The 16,517-nt window shown below is 49.1% G+C and overlaps 1 pseudogene; it reads right to left on the minus strand.

Annotated features, from left to right (window-relative positions):
• Positions 1 to 1,600: 1,600 nt before the first annotated feature.
• LOC119339478 lies at positions 1,601 to 15,623 on the minus strand (annotated as a pseudogene).
• Between the last annotated feature and the right edge of the window lie 894 nt (positions 15,624 to 16,517).

Here is a 16,517-nt window from a genome sequence, read left to right on the forward strand (position 1 = left end):
TGTTCACCTTTCTGATCTGCAGCAGCTTCACCTGCGTCATATTTGGTTACACCTTCTGCCTCAGCCACACCGTTGACAACATCATGACACTGTCATTTGCAGGTGCAAGAAATCCATCAGATGAATCACAGTATGTACAGTATGAGCAGTGCAAAATAGAAACATCTCTTGTCCTAATTTACCATTAGCATCATGGTACAGGTGAGAGTTGATTGCAACAGTCACAAGGATGAAAAGGAACAACAGGATAAAGCAGCAAAGCATAAATCATGGACACACAGAACTGAACGAGCAAGGTTGTTCATTCAGGTTCAGAGGCACTCAACAAGATTACTAGTGAGGCGTGGCCCTCTCGCATTTCCACCGATTAACACAACTGGCTAAGACGACGATGCGCACAGAGCAGCCTAGGCCCTCTCGCCACGGATGCGGCGTGCGAGCTGCAGAACAAAGTCTTGGTACTGTGCATATTCACTGAAGGTTAAACCTTTTTTTTACTGAAATCCCAGCTACAGAACAAAGAAAGCATCGACTGCTGGTAGCAAAATCAATATGTTTATGAGGAATATATAGATGTTTCAAATCAAAAGACCAAGTAGAATAGATAAAATTAGTCAGGAATCTGTTGTAGCATGGCAAACCCCTTGTTTCTAAATAACATGTATGCTAGTCTGTAGATCTAGTTCACTGGGATTATTACTATGGTTTGTATGCTGGTTCACTTTCCATGAATTTCCCTCTAATTCAGCTTTATCGACGGATGATTTTTTTAAGAGAAAACTAACTTTACATATACATCACACATAGAAAAGGTCACGTGCCATAAGGTTTTTCTGTTTCAAGTCATTACAGTATACACCATTTAGAACTTCTGAGTTACTGAACAAATTGTGAGTAAATGTTTCAGTTGGATGTCGAATTACCCCATCAAGAGAAGCTGGACAAAGAAGAGAGTTGTGGTGTTGGCGAAGTCAAATTTTGTGACACCTGCTTCAAACCATACTGGTAGGTTGCCAAGTCCTGATACACGGATCAACTACATAGAAACACACCAATTAGACCATGTGATATGATAGAAGCACAACGGAGCATTAAAGACATCGCTTTCATGTTTGATTTCTGTAACTAATTAGATCATAATTTAGGCACCTCTACAGCTATTTTTTTGCAAAATCAAGCTTCAGTGCTATGGTTACTAAGAACATGCCGACATTTTGCAGGAATAAAGAAAGAGGTCAAGTGAGCAGCTTACATCAGTTCCTAGGATGTCGGAAACCCCTGCCATGGTGAACCGGCAGTGCACGAGTTCGGCCTGGACGTACCACTTCAGGTCCTTAGGCTGCTTCCCGAGCCCCAGGGGATCAAACCCATAGTCACCAGGCAGCCTACAACGACAAACACCAAGCAACCCATCAGCCTAACAAGCAAACATCGCCACCTGCAGAGAACACCGTCCGAGATTACCAAATCGAACCGCCGTGCTCCAAGCTCGCTCATGGATTTCACCCTGAAACACGCACAAATCAAGCCCCCGCGCTCCAACCTGCAAGCTCGCTCACCGATTTCATAATCAAAATGCATGCAAGAATATGCCAAAAACTGTTTATTACAAGCCTCGAACAAATGCTGGACCCCTAACATTACAAGCAAGCGTAATGGTTAAATCATGGACTCGGTACATGAATAAAATGTATGGATGGATGCATCTCTCTGTTGGGTTTCATGTTCACCAGGCTAGTGACAGCAGAAGCGCGGCCATGGCGGTCTGCACGACGATCCCCCAGTGCGCGTACTACCGGCCGCTCCCGCTCTGCACCAAGAACAAATTTAGAAACGTTCATTCGCCATCAGATGTTGCCGCTATGGTTGAACGGAAATTAGAAGAGTTCGGTTTGCGAGTGATGCATTACCAGATCGTTGGTGGAGGGCGTGGGGCCGGACCCGTCCTTGACGGTGGTGGGCTCGGGCGTGATGGGGGTCGGCGGGCTGAGCGGCTCCAGGGCGGGGGCGGGCGACTTCTTCTTCCCGCTCCTCTTACTCTTGTGCTTGTTCTTGCTCTTGGATGGCGCCCCGGCCGGAGGCCCCATAGCCGGCACCTCATCCACCGGCGGCGGCGTCGCCATTGGGGGGAGCACCGCTGGCGCCTCAGCCGGGGCGGCCACTGGCGGGGGCGTTGCTGGCGTGGGCGCCGCGACCGGGGGCGAAGTCACGGGAGGAGGCGCCTTCACTGGCGGTGGCGTCAAGGGAGGAGGCGAGGTCGTGGAAGAAGGGCGACTGGAGGAGGGGATTTTTTTAGACGGGGGTGGGTGGAGTGGGACGATGGTTGGTGGGGTGGGGTGGATCGGGCCGGGATGGACACACTTAGTAGTAGCGTGGGGTCTTACCTGCGCTACTACTACTTACTTAGTAGTAGCGCCGGTTTTATATCCCTCGCTACTACTATGGCCTATCCCGAGGGCATTGTTGGAGACCATTTAGTAGCAGCGCGGGTTTATAACCCTCGCTAGTACTATCAACTTAGTACTAGCGCGGTTTTTCTACCCCTCGCTACTATTAATTAGCAGTAGCGCCCATTTTTAAACCGCGCGACTGATAAACTTCTGTGTATAAGGTTTTCTCTAGTAGTGTCTCGCCCCTCTTTTCATTGATCTCACAACCGCACACCCCTCCCCCTATCTAGCTAGTAGTTGGGCCTCTCGGACCACCTCCTAGCTCCATTCTCTCTGTCTATCCGTCTCGCTGGGCCTTATTTGCCTCTAACAAATGGACGTACACCGACCGATCTCTCGCTATACATATAGCTAGCTAGGTCCTTATAACTCGTTTTTACCCACACATCGATCAATCTACCTCATTAGTTGTGTCTCTCCCTTCCTCCGACAAACAACAATTGATCTACCGATCTAGTTAGGTTTGCTTACCAAACACATGGTTCCCCTTCATCATCCATGGATGCGTCGCGACAGATCTATCACGCACAGGCACACACAGAAACACATCCCGACTCTTATTGATAACATTGCAGTTCCACCCTCAGTTTGTCTAGTAGGCCTCTCCCAACATCTCCGAGAAGCAACTCCATCACCCATCCAACACTCTACCCCTCTGCCTCCCTCTCTCTGTCCTCTCTCTCTCTATCCCATAATATTTCCTGTCCTTTAGTTATGTATGGATGTCGACCTTTCTCCCTCAAGACATAGATGGGTCTCTCCTTCTCAACAAATATACGAGTTATTCTACCTCTATAGTTAGGCCTCTGCCTACCCCTCCCCCCACCCCCCTCCCCCACACACACCGATACATCGAGAGCTCTAGTCATGTCTCCCAGCCACACACAAACTTGACATGTGCCCTCTAACGTTCCGGTAGGCCAATCGCTCTATATCTTTGACTTGCACACACACACAATTTCGATGCCACTCTTCATCGATCTCGCACCCACCCACTTGATCCTCTCTTCGACTCTATCGATAGCTATGACCCCTCCCTCTCTTCTCGTGGATTGCCCGACCCTCTATGTATGATATGGATAGGCCTCCATTTCACACACATTGCATGCGAAATTTTGTTTGAGATGTCATCGACAAATATTCCCACGTAGGTGGGGGACGTGCACGAAGAGAAGAGGTGCATGCACGGTGCATGTACTCCCGTCTCTTTCCCAACCACACTCGCGCGGGTACATGGTGGAGCTCATTTCTGTACGAAAAAGGCAGCCCACATGGTAATTTGGCACGTGTACTGGTTGTCCACTTGGTGGAGGAAGGATCGTCTACCACGGGTGTGCAAACAAATTGCGACTTGACGCGTTATGTTAAATTAAAAAAAGAGGCAAACCATGTGGGGCCTACCTTAGAGGCAAGGCTCTATACACTGGGGTACTTTTGATGTGTCCCGTCTACTCGCAGAACAAGGAGAAGCTTGCTTAGTACGCCGTATCCCCCGCCCATGGGTGCGGTGGGTCGCAGGATGAGGTGAAGCTTGCTCCGCCTTACGCCCGCTCCGTCGCCCATGCGCGTTGTGGCTCGCAGGACGAGGAGAAAAATTTACTACTTCCTCCGTTTACTCCTCGTCCCTACTACCTTTGTTATAGAGATTATATCATATTGTTTGTAATATATATGTCCTTTAGTAGATTTCAATATGAACTACTAGTACATACTCAAAACACTGATGTATATAGATGTATTTTAGAGTGTAGATTCACTCATTTTGCTCCGTATGTACTACTACCTCTGTCCAGGTTTATTGGTCCCCATTGTATTTCGTGCCAAATTTTGACCATAGATTAAACTAAGAAAATGTTCAGGCATGTCACCAAACATTATATTTTTGAAAACTATGTTCAAATACGAATCCAATGAGATAGTTTTTCTTGACATGCATTAATATTTTGTTAGTTAAATCTTTAGTCAAAATTTGGCACAAACTATAAAAGGGACCTATAAACGAGGACAGCGGTAGTAGCACTCTCCCTCGCCCCTCGACCCTTGCCCACGTGGTGGACGTGCAACAATTCATTCAGTCTCATATAGCCTGAACGATATATACTGCACTACCATTATTGCTCGACTTCCCGAAGAGGCAAAGATCCAATCGCAAGGTTAATATTTTGGAGATGCCAAGCGCAAGGTTATAGGAGAACCAGTAGTAGGTGCCGCGTCATTAATACATAAAGTTTTTTTTTTCTTCAGTGGCACGTATGCAGTATGCTAGGTTCATATGGAAAGAAAAGGAAACCGCTCCACTATATACATAGTCAGGACGGGCCAGCCTACACGGTTGCTTGCTGGGGTTGCTCTCTTCACACTCTCTCGCACAAAACGACTGTGGCCACATCTCTAACATCCCGGAGGATCACGTCCACTTGGGGAAGGGGTGGATGCTTAGTGTAGATGCGGTGGTCGTCGCCGACGAGGAAAACCCACTGTCGGCACGTCCCGATCAGGGGTCCCCGCTGTTCTCTCTCACAAAGCCGGTGAGGTTGCCTTCGTCCCTTGCTCACTGCCGCGACGTGGGCAGTTGCCGCCTCCCGCTGCCCTCCTCAAGGTTGAGCTACGTCCCTCAAGTACAACTCCCTTTACAGCCGTCTTGCACCACTGCTCCAGCTGCCCACATCACTCCCTGTGGTTATTTCTCTACTTCTTTGCCCCGCACATACATTTTACCTCTACTGGCTTCTACGTACTGTATCTCTGATGTGTTTATGTCTCATCAACTAGTCCCAGTAGTCTTACTCTAATCACGCTTCTTCACTTTCTTTGCCACAGGGATGCTCATCTCGATTTTGGTGAAACTGCACAAAATGATCCAATGGCCAAAAGGTTGCAAACTTAATTTATTAGGAAGCTCGAACGTTGCCAGCAAATTGAAGCCTGGTCAGGGTTCGCGGTTCAAGGGCTAGGGACTGCATGGATCATTTTTTTCTTTAGCTGCCTCTGTTCCAAAATAAGTGTCAACTTTAGTAGTAGTACAACTTTGTACTAAAGTTTGCACAAAGTTGAGACACTTATTTTGGAACAGAAGGAGTACATATTTGCTATGATCTGTCAATCATTGAGATGCAATAGCATGCATGTTAGTCTCCTATGTATTTGATGAAATGTTGCAACGGGCAACCTTGGATGCAAGATACATCTAACAGGAGCTGGAAGCTTCATAGCATTGTACAAATTTATCTCGCTGATAAATTACAGTACGTAGTACTATACTAGTACTTCCTCCATTCCTAAATATAAGTCTTTGTAGAGATTTCACCATGAACCACATGCGGATGTATATAGATACATTTTAAGTGTAGATTCATACATTTTGTTCCGTATGTAGTTCACCTAGTGGAATCTCTACAAAGACTTATCTACTAGTAATAGCTAGCCCCCACTACTAGGAATTCTCTATCCTCTCCTTCAGCCACATCATCAAAATTGATGTAGCTTTTAGATGAAGTAAATCAGTCCATAATAGCCGTCTGATCTAGACGTTGAGAGGCTCCGCACTAAGCCACATGAAAGCATGCAGAAATACCGTGGCACATGCATGTGAGTGGGTTTTAAATCACATCAACATGTATGCATGCAAGCATGCACCTGTAGCATGCATGTAAGTGAGCTTTTAAGTCCCATTAACATGTCAAAAAGAAAAATATAATCCCATTATGCAGTAGGAGTTGGCTGATCTTTTTTCCTTACGTGGGATGATCTAAATAATGATGGGAGTTTATTTAGTTTGGCTACCACATTTGTCATGCGGATATACCATTGTTGCACGGCAACGCGCGGGGACTCATCTCGTAATATTTAGGAACGGAGGGAGTACTATGTAAAGAGTTTGGTGTCACATGGTTATAGTGTGAGGTGGGCCATGTAATCACTGAGCCTGCATGTTTTCACTGCTCTTGCACTCCTCCGCTGTAAGAATGGAGAAAATTGTAATCTAGTAGTAGTAGTACCTCCTTTCGCCGAAAGCGTGGGACATCCAGCAGTCCTACCACCTCAGTAATAAAGACCAATGAGCCGTCAAATCACATAGACCCAATAGTAAGTTGGACGGACGAAGCAACCATCACTCTTGCGCCAGTGAGAGGTCGCGTCCGCTCTGCCCGAGCATGAATGCGGCACCGATTCTTTGGAGCGGCGCTGACCATTTCGGGAAGGAAGCGCGTGCGGGCGATGGAGGGGCTTTGGGTGGGCCAGGCTGGTCAGGAGCGGGCGTTGCAGCTGTCCGCATGTCCCTACTAGACACGCCTGGAAACGAGAGGATGCACCGACTCTCGCGGCTAAAATCATACACTACACACCATCTCTCTGTAGGAGTACGTCGATTTGTCGCACTCTCTAACACACACTTGTTGTTAAACACACACACGCACACGCACGCACCCTGGTCCCGTTGCACCTTCTAACGTGACTTATTACACCTAGACAGAGGGAGTAGTAAGTATTCGAGATACGGTGGCACACTGACTTAAGTTGAATACACATGCCCAAAATTTGTGTGCATGTTATAATAAGGATTCACTTCAAATAGTACGTGAGCGAACAGAGGGATCAATTGGACAGTGTTCCCGAGCAGTAGCAAGATGTGTGAGGTAGGATACACCACTGGCGCTTTTAATTTTTCTTATTAATTTGTTTGTTTCACCCTCTGACTAGTGGGACCCAATGTACTATGTGTAGAGAGGTAAGGTGACTAAGGCTACATTATTTCTACACCACTGTGGATAGTCTTACCACCAAAGCCACATGACACGATTCTGATTGAAATCCCAATGACTCCCACACACACACAAAAAAACATGGCATGCTCGTCACACGAATGCAGGAATGTATAAAAGGTTATTTTCCTCTCGTTGAACATAACGGGAGGGTTGTGTGGCTGGTTAGCTTGTTCGCTAATCAAAATTGAGGTCTCGGGTGAGATAACTACACTTGAGCATAATTTTTGCCAGGAGGATTCTTTGACTGGTCAAAATGTTTTCTAGGGTTTGCACGCTTCACACTCTCTCTCTAGTATATATATACACGCTGGAGCCTCCGCGCTTGTAGTTGTTCTCTTCACACTCTCTTTCCCTCTCCCGCCGGAGCCTCAGCGCTTGTAGTTGCTCTCTTCACACTCTCTCGCCCTCTCCAGATCTAAACAAGACATCGTTAGCCTCTCTCTCCCCTCACTGCTGCTTGAACAGCCGGCAGGATCCATCCGCCGGGAAGGGAAGGAGGCTTAAGGCTGTCGCCGTCGGCGAGGGAGGGAATCCACTACCGGCACAGCTGTTCACTTTCCACCCAGCGGCGGTCGTGGGAGGGCTTCCGACCCCTTCTTCTTCGCCGTCGTCCCGTCGCCCACCGAGCCATGCCCCAAGAACCTTAAGGTATATTTTACTTACTCCACATGCATTGCTCTAGCTGCATGTATACCCAGAATCTAGGACGTGGTTCAAAGAGGAAAGGAGTGGGGGAAAGTAGTGGGAAAAGTTGTATATAGCATGAATCTAGGACGTGGTTCAAAGAGGAAATGAAGGGGAAAGTTGTATAGCATGAATCTAGGACGTGGTTCAAAGAGGAAAGGAATGGGGAAAGTAGTGGGGAAAGTTGTATCGCATAAATCTAGGACGTGGTTCAAAGAAGAAAGGAAGGGGCGAAAGTACTAGTTCAAAAAGGAAAGGAAGGGACAAGGCCGTAGAGTTTGAGCAGGACTAGATTTGCTGCGCTCATATATCGAAAGGTGTCGAAAGATAACAAAACTGGGACCAACACAAATATGCTCCTTGGTTGTTTGTTCTTTGTTGCAACAGACTGTGCATGACCACAGTACATTGGTAGATGCACATGGTGCTGGTGCGTCCACTATCTCGTGCAACTCATTAGCTGTTGTTAATCTAAGGCCCTGTTTGGTTAAAAACTCCCTAGTCCCTACCTGCTTGGTTCCAGGCACTAAACAAGGACTAGAGGTTATTAAATGAGATGCTAAAAGACCATGTTGCCCCTAGTAATGAACTAATAGAAACAAGGTGCGATGTGTGGCAGGGGCAACTGTTGGAAAAAGTCCCAAAAAGACTCCCTCGGGGTCTTCTTTCTTTAGTCCCAAATGCCCACTTTTAGTCCCTAAAAGTCCCTCCTGTTTGGTTTAGATGGGACTGACACGGAGTTTTTTTAGTCCCTACACCAAAATGTCCCTGTAAACAAACACCCTCGAATAATGCCGTTGGAAAATTGATGCAATGCCACAGTTAAATGCAAATTACATGTTTAACGAATTTTATTGTTAATATAATCTCTATGTTAATATTAATCAATGCCACCATTTGAGAAATGCTACTGTCTTTCTTTCTTTCCCATTTAGATAAGGTAGATGCTTCTTTTTGTTGGCTTCTGTGTCATCCACCATTGTTGACCACTAATTGTTTCCTTTGCACCTCTGTGTAAAGAGGGTTATCTACTTCACCTCGTTGCCATTGTGACCTTTCGTTGCACTGCACAAAACACTTTTGTTTTAAGAGTGTTTTGTGTAGTTCAACCAAAATGTCACACCGACAATGTTTCTTGATTGCTTATCTTAGAGGAACTGCAGAAGAGGAGATCTTACTTCCTATCAGTTAAGGCGAATTTGGCCCAGATCAACTCCCGGTGCTGTAATGAAGCACTGGAACTGTGCTGACAGAAGTAATGATATAATTTTGCATCTTAATTTATTGTTATGGCTGGAACGAGCAATTGTTTTTCCACTGATTTGATGCCATACATAATTATCTCTACTTGTGCAAACAGGGATCTTCTTTGAAGATACCATATGTTTTAGTGGAACTGCACAAGAAGATGTTGGAAACATTAAACTAATCGAGGAGTATACAGTAAGCATGGCCACCCCTGTAGATAGCAACAGATGGTTCCGAGAAGTGCTTCATCTGTATGCTCTACACAATCAGCCTCCTGACAAAGGTTGGTACTCGCCCACTGATTCCATCCATATGATTGAGCTTTGTCATCTCTATTGGTGTTGTTCTACTGTTTAGATACTGTCATGAAAAAGTGGTATTGTCCTTGAGAAGTTCTTCATCTGTGTTGTTTTAAATATTTACTTTCCTTTTTTTCGAGCAAACAGGGATGCTAGCATTTAGTAGTCCTCTTGTCTTTGCATAACAGGATCATCTTCCTCTGAAGAAGAATATGGAGTACGTGAAGTGCCTAGTTCCAATTATGCCAGGATGAAGAAGCTCTGTCTATCTTCTCATATAAGGAGCAGTTGAAGGATGGCTACATTACTCCCCACAAGACCAAACTAACTTCAGCTCAGAAGGACTACCAAATCTCCATTTTTTGGTTGTGATGCGCGAGTACAATGTTGTTCTAGGATTATTTCTGGTGAGTTCTATTTTTCTAAAATGTGCTCTACATGGACCATGTATGTGCCTGTTGAAATTGTCAATTCATAGTACAGTTTGCTTTATACTAATCACTTTTTTGTATTTGTGCAAACATGGGTGCTCAGCTTGATTTCAATGGGAACTGCACAAAATGTTCATGAATACATCGAATCATTCATTTCCACCACAAGAAAGGAGGTGCCCATAAGTTCAAGGCGTTGCAACATATAAGGGTGAAAATATACAAGCTATGGGCGAATTTGGTTGATTTTGGCGGAACTGCACAAAAAGAACAGCTGGTTTATTTAGCACGAGGTGCCATGTCAATGTCCGAACTGATGGCAAACCCTGGCCATTCCACAATCCCAGGCATTTGATATTTTGGAATGGGACAACCTTGTCAAATTTTGCTCATTGATTTTAGCAAGATATGCGTTTGATATTTTCGAATGGGACGCCCTTTGTTGTCAGCAGCGTCGATCAATTTTTTCTTTATTCTTTATTTGTGAAGTAAATATTTACTCTGACATGTGAGTCGCTGAGATGCATAATCATCGATTCTTTTGAATGTTCTCTATGAATTGCCAGGCCTGTGTGTTGGTTGCAATGTACAGAAACGCTAAAAAGCTGCTCAAACTCTTTGTACTCCTTCTGTTCCTTTTTACTTCGCACATTGTGAAAGTGCATACTTTTTTGTATAAGATTGGTTAAAGTAGAGATACTTTGACTGCAGACAAAACTTGTATACAGACTAGAAAGGACTGGAGGGAGTACATGTGAAACTGCTGCAAACGCGGTGATCACCCTGGGAATAATGCTAGTACATATTGTTTTGCATGTTCATCCAATGCTAGTGATACAGGATTTCGAACTAATAGAAATAAATTCATTCATACATGGTCGGATTTCATATAAACATGCCGAATTTCATTACATTTCATACATTCTTCAACTAAAAATGGGTGCGCTTGAGGTATAATTAATTAACCGAAGCTACCCACCTGTGCCCCGCTGAGCCGAACAGAAGCTTCACTGACTTAACTGCAGGTGCAGTTGCGTAACTGGCATGTGGCCTGTTGGGCCCACGTATCAGTCAGCCAACTGCACCAGCAGTTAAGTAGAAGCAGCGTTCTTCTCCAGCGCAGCTCTCCGACTGCACATCGCCGCCAAGAAGCTAAACGACCGTCAATGGTCAACCTGCCTAGCTTGGCTTCAACCGGAGGGTAGCAGCGGTGGCCTTACTTGGACCCGAGCGGCGGCGACCTACCGTGTTCTACTCTTCCTCATTTTCTGTGTGGCGCGGCCTCGTTGGCAGCGGGGCGGGGCCTCGGCAGAGACGGCGATGTCCTTTGCCTCGTTGCTGGCGGGCGGCGCGTCAGCGGAGCGGTGGTAATCCTCCCCCACGTTCCCGGCAGGGTGGGGCCTCGGCTGAGTCGGCGATGTCCTCTACCTTGTTGCTTGCGGGGGGCTCGGCGGAGCAGGTGGTGTCCTCTGCCTCGTTGTTGGTGCTGCGGGACCTCGACAGAGCCGGCGGTGTCCTCTGCCTCGTTGTTGGCATCCTGGGGCCTCGGCGCAGCAGGGCCTCGTCGACGCTAGTGGAGCGGGGACTCCTCGGAGTCGGCCTTGTCCTCTGCCTCGTCCTCGGTCTCGCCAAACAGCGCCTCGCCCGCTTCATCGCCCTCTTTGCTAGCCTCTTTGTAGGCGGCCGTAGCCTCCGCCACCCGCATGCGGTACCACCAGCGCTCGAGGCGGCCCTTGCGGGTGGAGTGGTACGAGTCGAGCAGCGCCTCCTGCTCCGCCCGCTCCGCGGCGATCTGCTCCTCTGCCTGCAGGTGCTCCTGGAGGAGATGGTGGTTGTAGGCGGCGTCGTCCTGCGCCTCCCGGAACTGCTCCTCACGCATCTGCCTCACTCTATCATTTGGGCACGGGCCTCGCCGGTGGTCATGGTTCAATGCACCGACGAGGATGGCGCGGAGGAGGGGGTTGGCGCCGGATCAGTGACTACCATGTTCTCCATTGGGACATCGTCGTCCTCAGGCTACCTGCCGGCCAGCCGGTCGGCAGCAATGTCTGCCATATCCTTCTGGTCCATCGTCCGCCCGTCCCGAAGAGCGCTGGAGCGCGAGGAAGCCATGGTGGGCAGTAGTGGTGTGGACAGGAGAAAGGGAATGGATGCGGATGACTGCGGCTATGGCAGGCGCAGCAGTTTATATAGCAATGGTGGGCGGGCGGAGGGACGGACGTGTGGCGTCGGAGTAGCCGCTTCGGCAACCGCGTATCATTAATGTGTGCGGCAGATGGACGGACGGACGGCAATTGTGTCTTTTAAAGGCGGAGCAATCGCCTGCACTGGGAAGCGGGGCGGCCGGCGCTGACTGTTTCGGGCGGAAAGCACGCGCGGGCAAGGAGATGACTTTACTTGGAGTGGATGACAATGGGGACCCACCAGGTCCATAGCGCCACGTACGCAAGTGCCTCCTTATTATATTTATATATATATATATATATATATATATATATAATTTATTTTGCTTCCTCCTGGTTTCCTGACATCACGGTCCCACACCATTGTCAACCTATGTACTCCCTCCTTTCCGGTTTATAGGGCTTATCTCAAAATTTTAGTTTTTCCATTTTATAAGGCTCAATTTGGTTGTTTTCCATCACATGTTCAGGTTCCAAGGTGCATTAAATCATTGCATGCAAGTATGAAGAGAAAATTGACTAATGCATGATGAACATATTTTTTTTGAGGATAACAAGAGCATTAATTAGGTGCTTTTGCAAAACTACAAAAGGTATTCCACCACTCGCCATCTACCTTGATTGGTGAGATTTTTGAATTGAGCATTATAAACCAGAAAGGAGGGAGTAGTCAATAAACGAGAGAATTACACAAGAAGCGGCCGACAGCTGGGACCAAGCAGCTCGAGCAGTATTTGTGTTTTTGAGGTGTGAGCACTTCAGAGTTTTTCAATGTTTACCCTAGATATTAAGTTTTCTCCTCTGAACAACAATGAAAACATCGCTGCAGGTATTAACTGGGCGGGCTATGGCCATCTAGCCCAGGCCAGATATCCAGCCCAGATAATAATTTTTTTCAAGCTGAAAATGGCTAGCTATACTTCTTTTAGGAATACCCAGGCAAGGTCAAGTTGTTATTCTCCGCCCCGCTGCAAATCTTTCCTAGGAGGGATGCATTAGGCTTAACAAGAAAATGGGCTTTAAGAAATAATTAATGGGATGTAATTATAAAAATTGGGTAGTAACTATAAAAAATGCACCAAATGGTGATTACTTTATAAAATATTATTTTTGGATATTGAAAATTTTAATTTCATTAATTGTTGCGAGCGCAATGTTTCGTTCGACTTTTACGTAATATAAATTTATATTGAAATTGTATTTAATCTGACTAGAAATTTCGGGACAAAAATATTCGGATCCCATCAAAATGTGGGAAATTTTATTGAATTCTGTTTTGAACGGTTGGTTGAAATGGGATGTACTTTTAACAAATTGTAAATGGGTTGTAGTAAATTCCATTAGGATTCAAAAATGGGCTACACATTCTTACAAATCTCAAATGGGCAATAAGTTCTGTGCCACACACTTCTGGCCTTACTAAGTTGACGCGTCCCCTAAAAAACAGAGTTGACGCGTATGCAAGGCTTTGTCAACCTATAGTCAACGCATGGTTCCTGCAGCAGTGGCCGTTGGATGTCCATCCAACGGATGCGGTGCTTCTTCTTCAATCTCGAATATTCTAGCTTCTCCCGCCCAAAAAATGATTCCTCCCCCTAACATCTGGGGCACACCATTTTGGAAGCTGGCGTGTGGGCCTACTAAGTTGACGTACCAAGGGCTTTGTCAACTTAGTCAATATAAACGATTCTAGCTGTAGTGACCGTACGATGTCCAACCAACGGCCGTCGTGCTTCTTCGACCACTGGTCTTCTTACTCCCGCCGCCCAAAGAAGCGCCGGTCGTGCCGCCTGCTCCTGCCTCCCGTGGCCGGCTGTGCTGCCGCGGAGGCCTCACCGCCCCCTACTACTCCCACCACTGGCCATGCCATCCCACCACTCACCCACACCCCCTGTTATTCTACAACGACGATAGCGCAACCGAACCAGTGAACCCTCGTACTCCTCTCAGCATGTGCATCCACTGTCGCGTCTTCCCCGGCTCCGCGTCGTCCCCTTCCTAGGCCTCGCCGTCGTCCACCGCCGTGGTGCTCTCGGCGCGGCGTGATCAACATGGTCAAGGAACGACTTCCATCGGACGTGGACTGTATGTGGAGAGGCTGATAGCTGGGTCCATGGCAGCCGCAAGGAAGTGTCTCCTTATTATGCACAAAATAATTATTCCTCCACCTGACAGCGGGGACCCACTGGACGGTCGACCGTATTTCGCAAAAAAAATGATTCGCCCCCTGACTGCTGGGACCCACGATCTACATCTTCGCACGCAAGGAAGTGCATCCGGGAAAAAACAATTTGCCCCCCTGACTCCTGGGACCCACCATCTACATCTTCGCACGTAAGGAAGTGCGTCCGAAAAAAAATGATTCGCCCCCGACTGCTGGGACCAACCAGCTACACCTTCGCATGCAAGGAAGTCCGTCTGGGCAAAAAAATGATTCGCCCCACTGACTGCTGGGACCCAGCAGCTATACCTTCGCACGCAAGGAAGTGTGCCTGTCGGCGTTCTGGGAATGGGGGTCCCCAGACTTGCCTGCCTGCGGCCTGCGGCGTGGCTCAAAGGGGGCCCAGCACGGCCCATCTTCATCAACACAAGCTCAAGACCCTCGCGAGGGGCCAAGCCTCGCTGGGCGGACGACAAGGAGCCTCCTCAGGCACGGCCTCGTCAGGCTGGCTCACGAGGAGGCAGAGACTTCAAGGCGGGGTACCTTGTGAGGTGCCCATGACGCAAGACATGACGACCAAGGGCGCCAGGCGGGCGCCAGCCCGCGCAGTGTCCTTCTTTCCTCTTTGGTGCAAGGGGAGCAAGCACAGGCGAGAGCATCAAGCAAAGGCATCCATTTCGATGCAACAAGACCAAGACCAGTCCAACGGCAGGATGGAGGTCACCATGGAGCCCAAGTCAGCGTCACCACCAGAGCCTTTGACAGGCGAGGACCAACTTTAGTCAGGATAAGTGTACTACATGTTCCCCTTCAAATTGGCCAATTGTTGGTGCCCTTCCCGCTCAATATTTGGGAAGAGGCCTAGGGCCTTCGCTTATAAATAGGACTAGCTAGCCGCAGGGTAGAGGGATCGATCCGACAAAAGAGAGAGATCTGGATAGGAAGCTGGAGGCAAGATAGGCATCTAGAATCAACCCTTCCAAAGGGACAACACCACCACAAGAACAGTCCCTCGCGAGGCTGTTCTTCCTTGTATTGTTCATCATCAGCCCATGAGGCAATCCACCACACCACACACTAGAGTAGGGTATTACACCACAATGGTGGCCTGAACCAGTATAAACCCTGTGTCTCTTGTGTTATTCTTCTTGTAGTTTAGATCCTAGCGATTCGGCGAGGAACAGGTAGGTAGAAGGCGAAACCTCCGCGCGCACCCCAGGTAGGGGTGCGCCGGGATCCACCTTCCGCCACTTTGTGTCCCGCCGCATCGACATCACCATGTCCGGCGACCAAGCGGGTAACCCTGCCCCCTGGACACCTTGGCCCGCCGGCGCAGAGCCGCTCGCCCAGGGCGACCCAACGCCCCAGGCAGCTCGCGGTCTGCAGGGCGCTGCGGGCCATGGGCGACGGGACAAACCCCGACAGCTCTCACACCGCGACAGACGCGGTCGGCAGCAAGAGCCTCCAACCACGCCACAGCCACGGCGCCGTACACTCGACGGGAACAGGCGAACTCAAGGGCCGCGCTCACGGTGGCCCGAGAGCTGCTCTAGTGCAGGCTGATGGAAGGCGGCCACGACGTGCTGCTAGAGCGGGTGGCAGAGCTCCTGGGCTTCGCTGCGTCGGTGGCTCACCCCTTCTGCACTCAACTCCCGTCTCAGGCCCGGAGCAGCCCGCGCGGGGGCCCCACACGCGCCCGCGGCCTCCAAGGCTACCCCGGCACCAATGAAGCCGTCGGCACCGGGCCAGCGACTGCGCTGACTCCGCTCCCTGCTAGCGAAGAAGGACTCGTCACAACCCACGGCCCCAGTGGGCCGCCGCGTTACCACCCCCAGGTTGGCACATGAAGCAGAGCTCCATGGCACGCGGAGCACTATGACGCTGCCTTCGGGGTGGCGGCCCCCGAAGAGTACGTGCCCCGCATGTTGGACCAAGGGCACCCGCGCGAGGGCGAACAAGGCTCGCTCCTCAGCCCATGCTGGGGGGACGAGGCACCAGAAGCTGAGCTCTTCCAGGAGTCCCGGGGCGGCCCCACCAGCCACACTGGAAGCGATGATTATCGGGTGCCACTAATTCGTCAGGAGCAGGCATACGATAATCATGGGTCGCAGGAGATGCAGGTCGCCGCAGCGAGCAGCTGCCCCGCTCCCGCAGCCTCCTACCCCTCAGGAGGAGGGCATCGGGGGCTGCAGGGGAGGGGCCGAGATCCGACATCACCACCACGGTGTTCGGAGCAAGGCGTTCCCAGGAGGTAGGCCCTCCGCTGGGGAGGCGCCTCAGGGCCTGCCCCTGGCG

This window comes from Triticum dicoccoides, chromosome 7B (genome assembly GCF_002162155.2).
Source record: "Triticum dicoccoides isolate Atlit2015 ecotype Zavitan chromosome 7B, WEW_v2.0, whole genome shotgun sequence".
NCBI lineage: Eukaryota > Viridiplantae > Streptophyta > Magnoliopsida > Poales > Poaceae > Triticum > Triticum dicoccoides.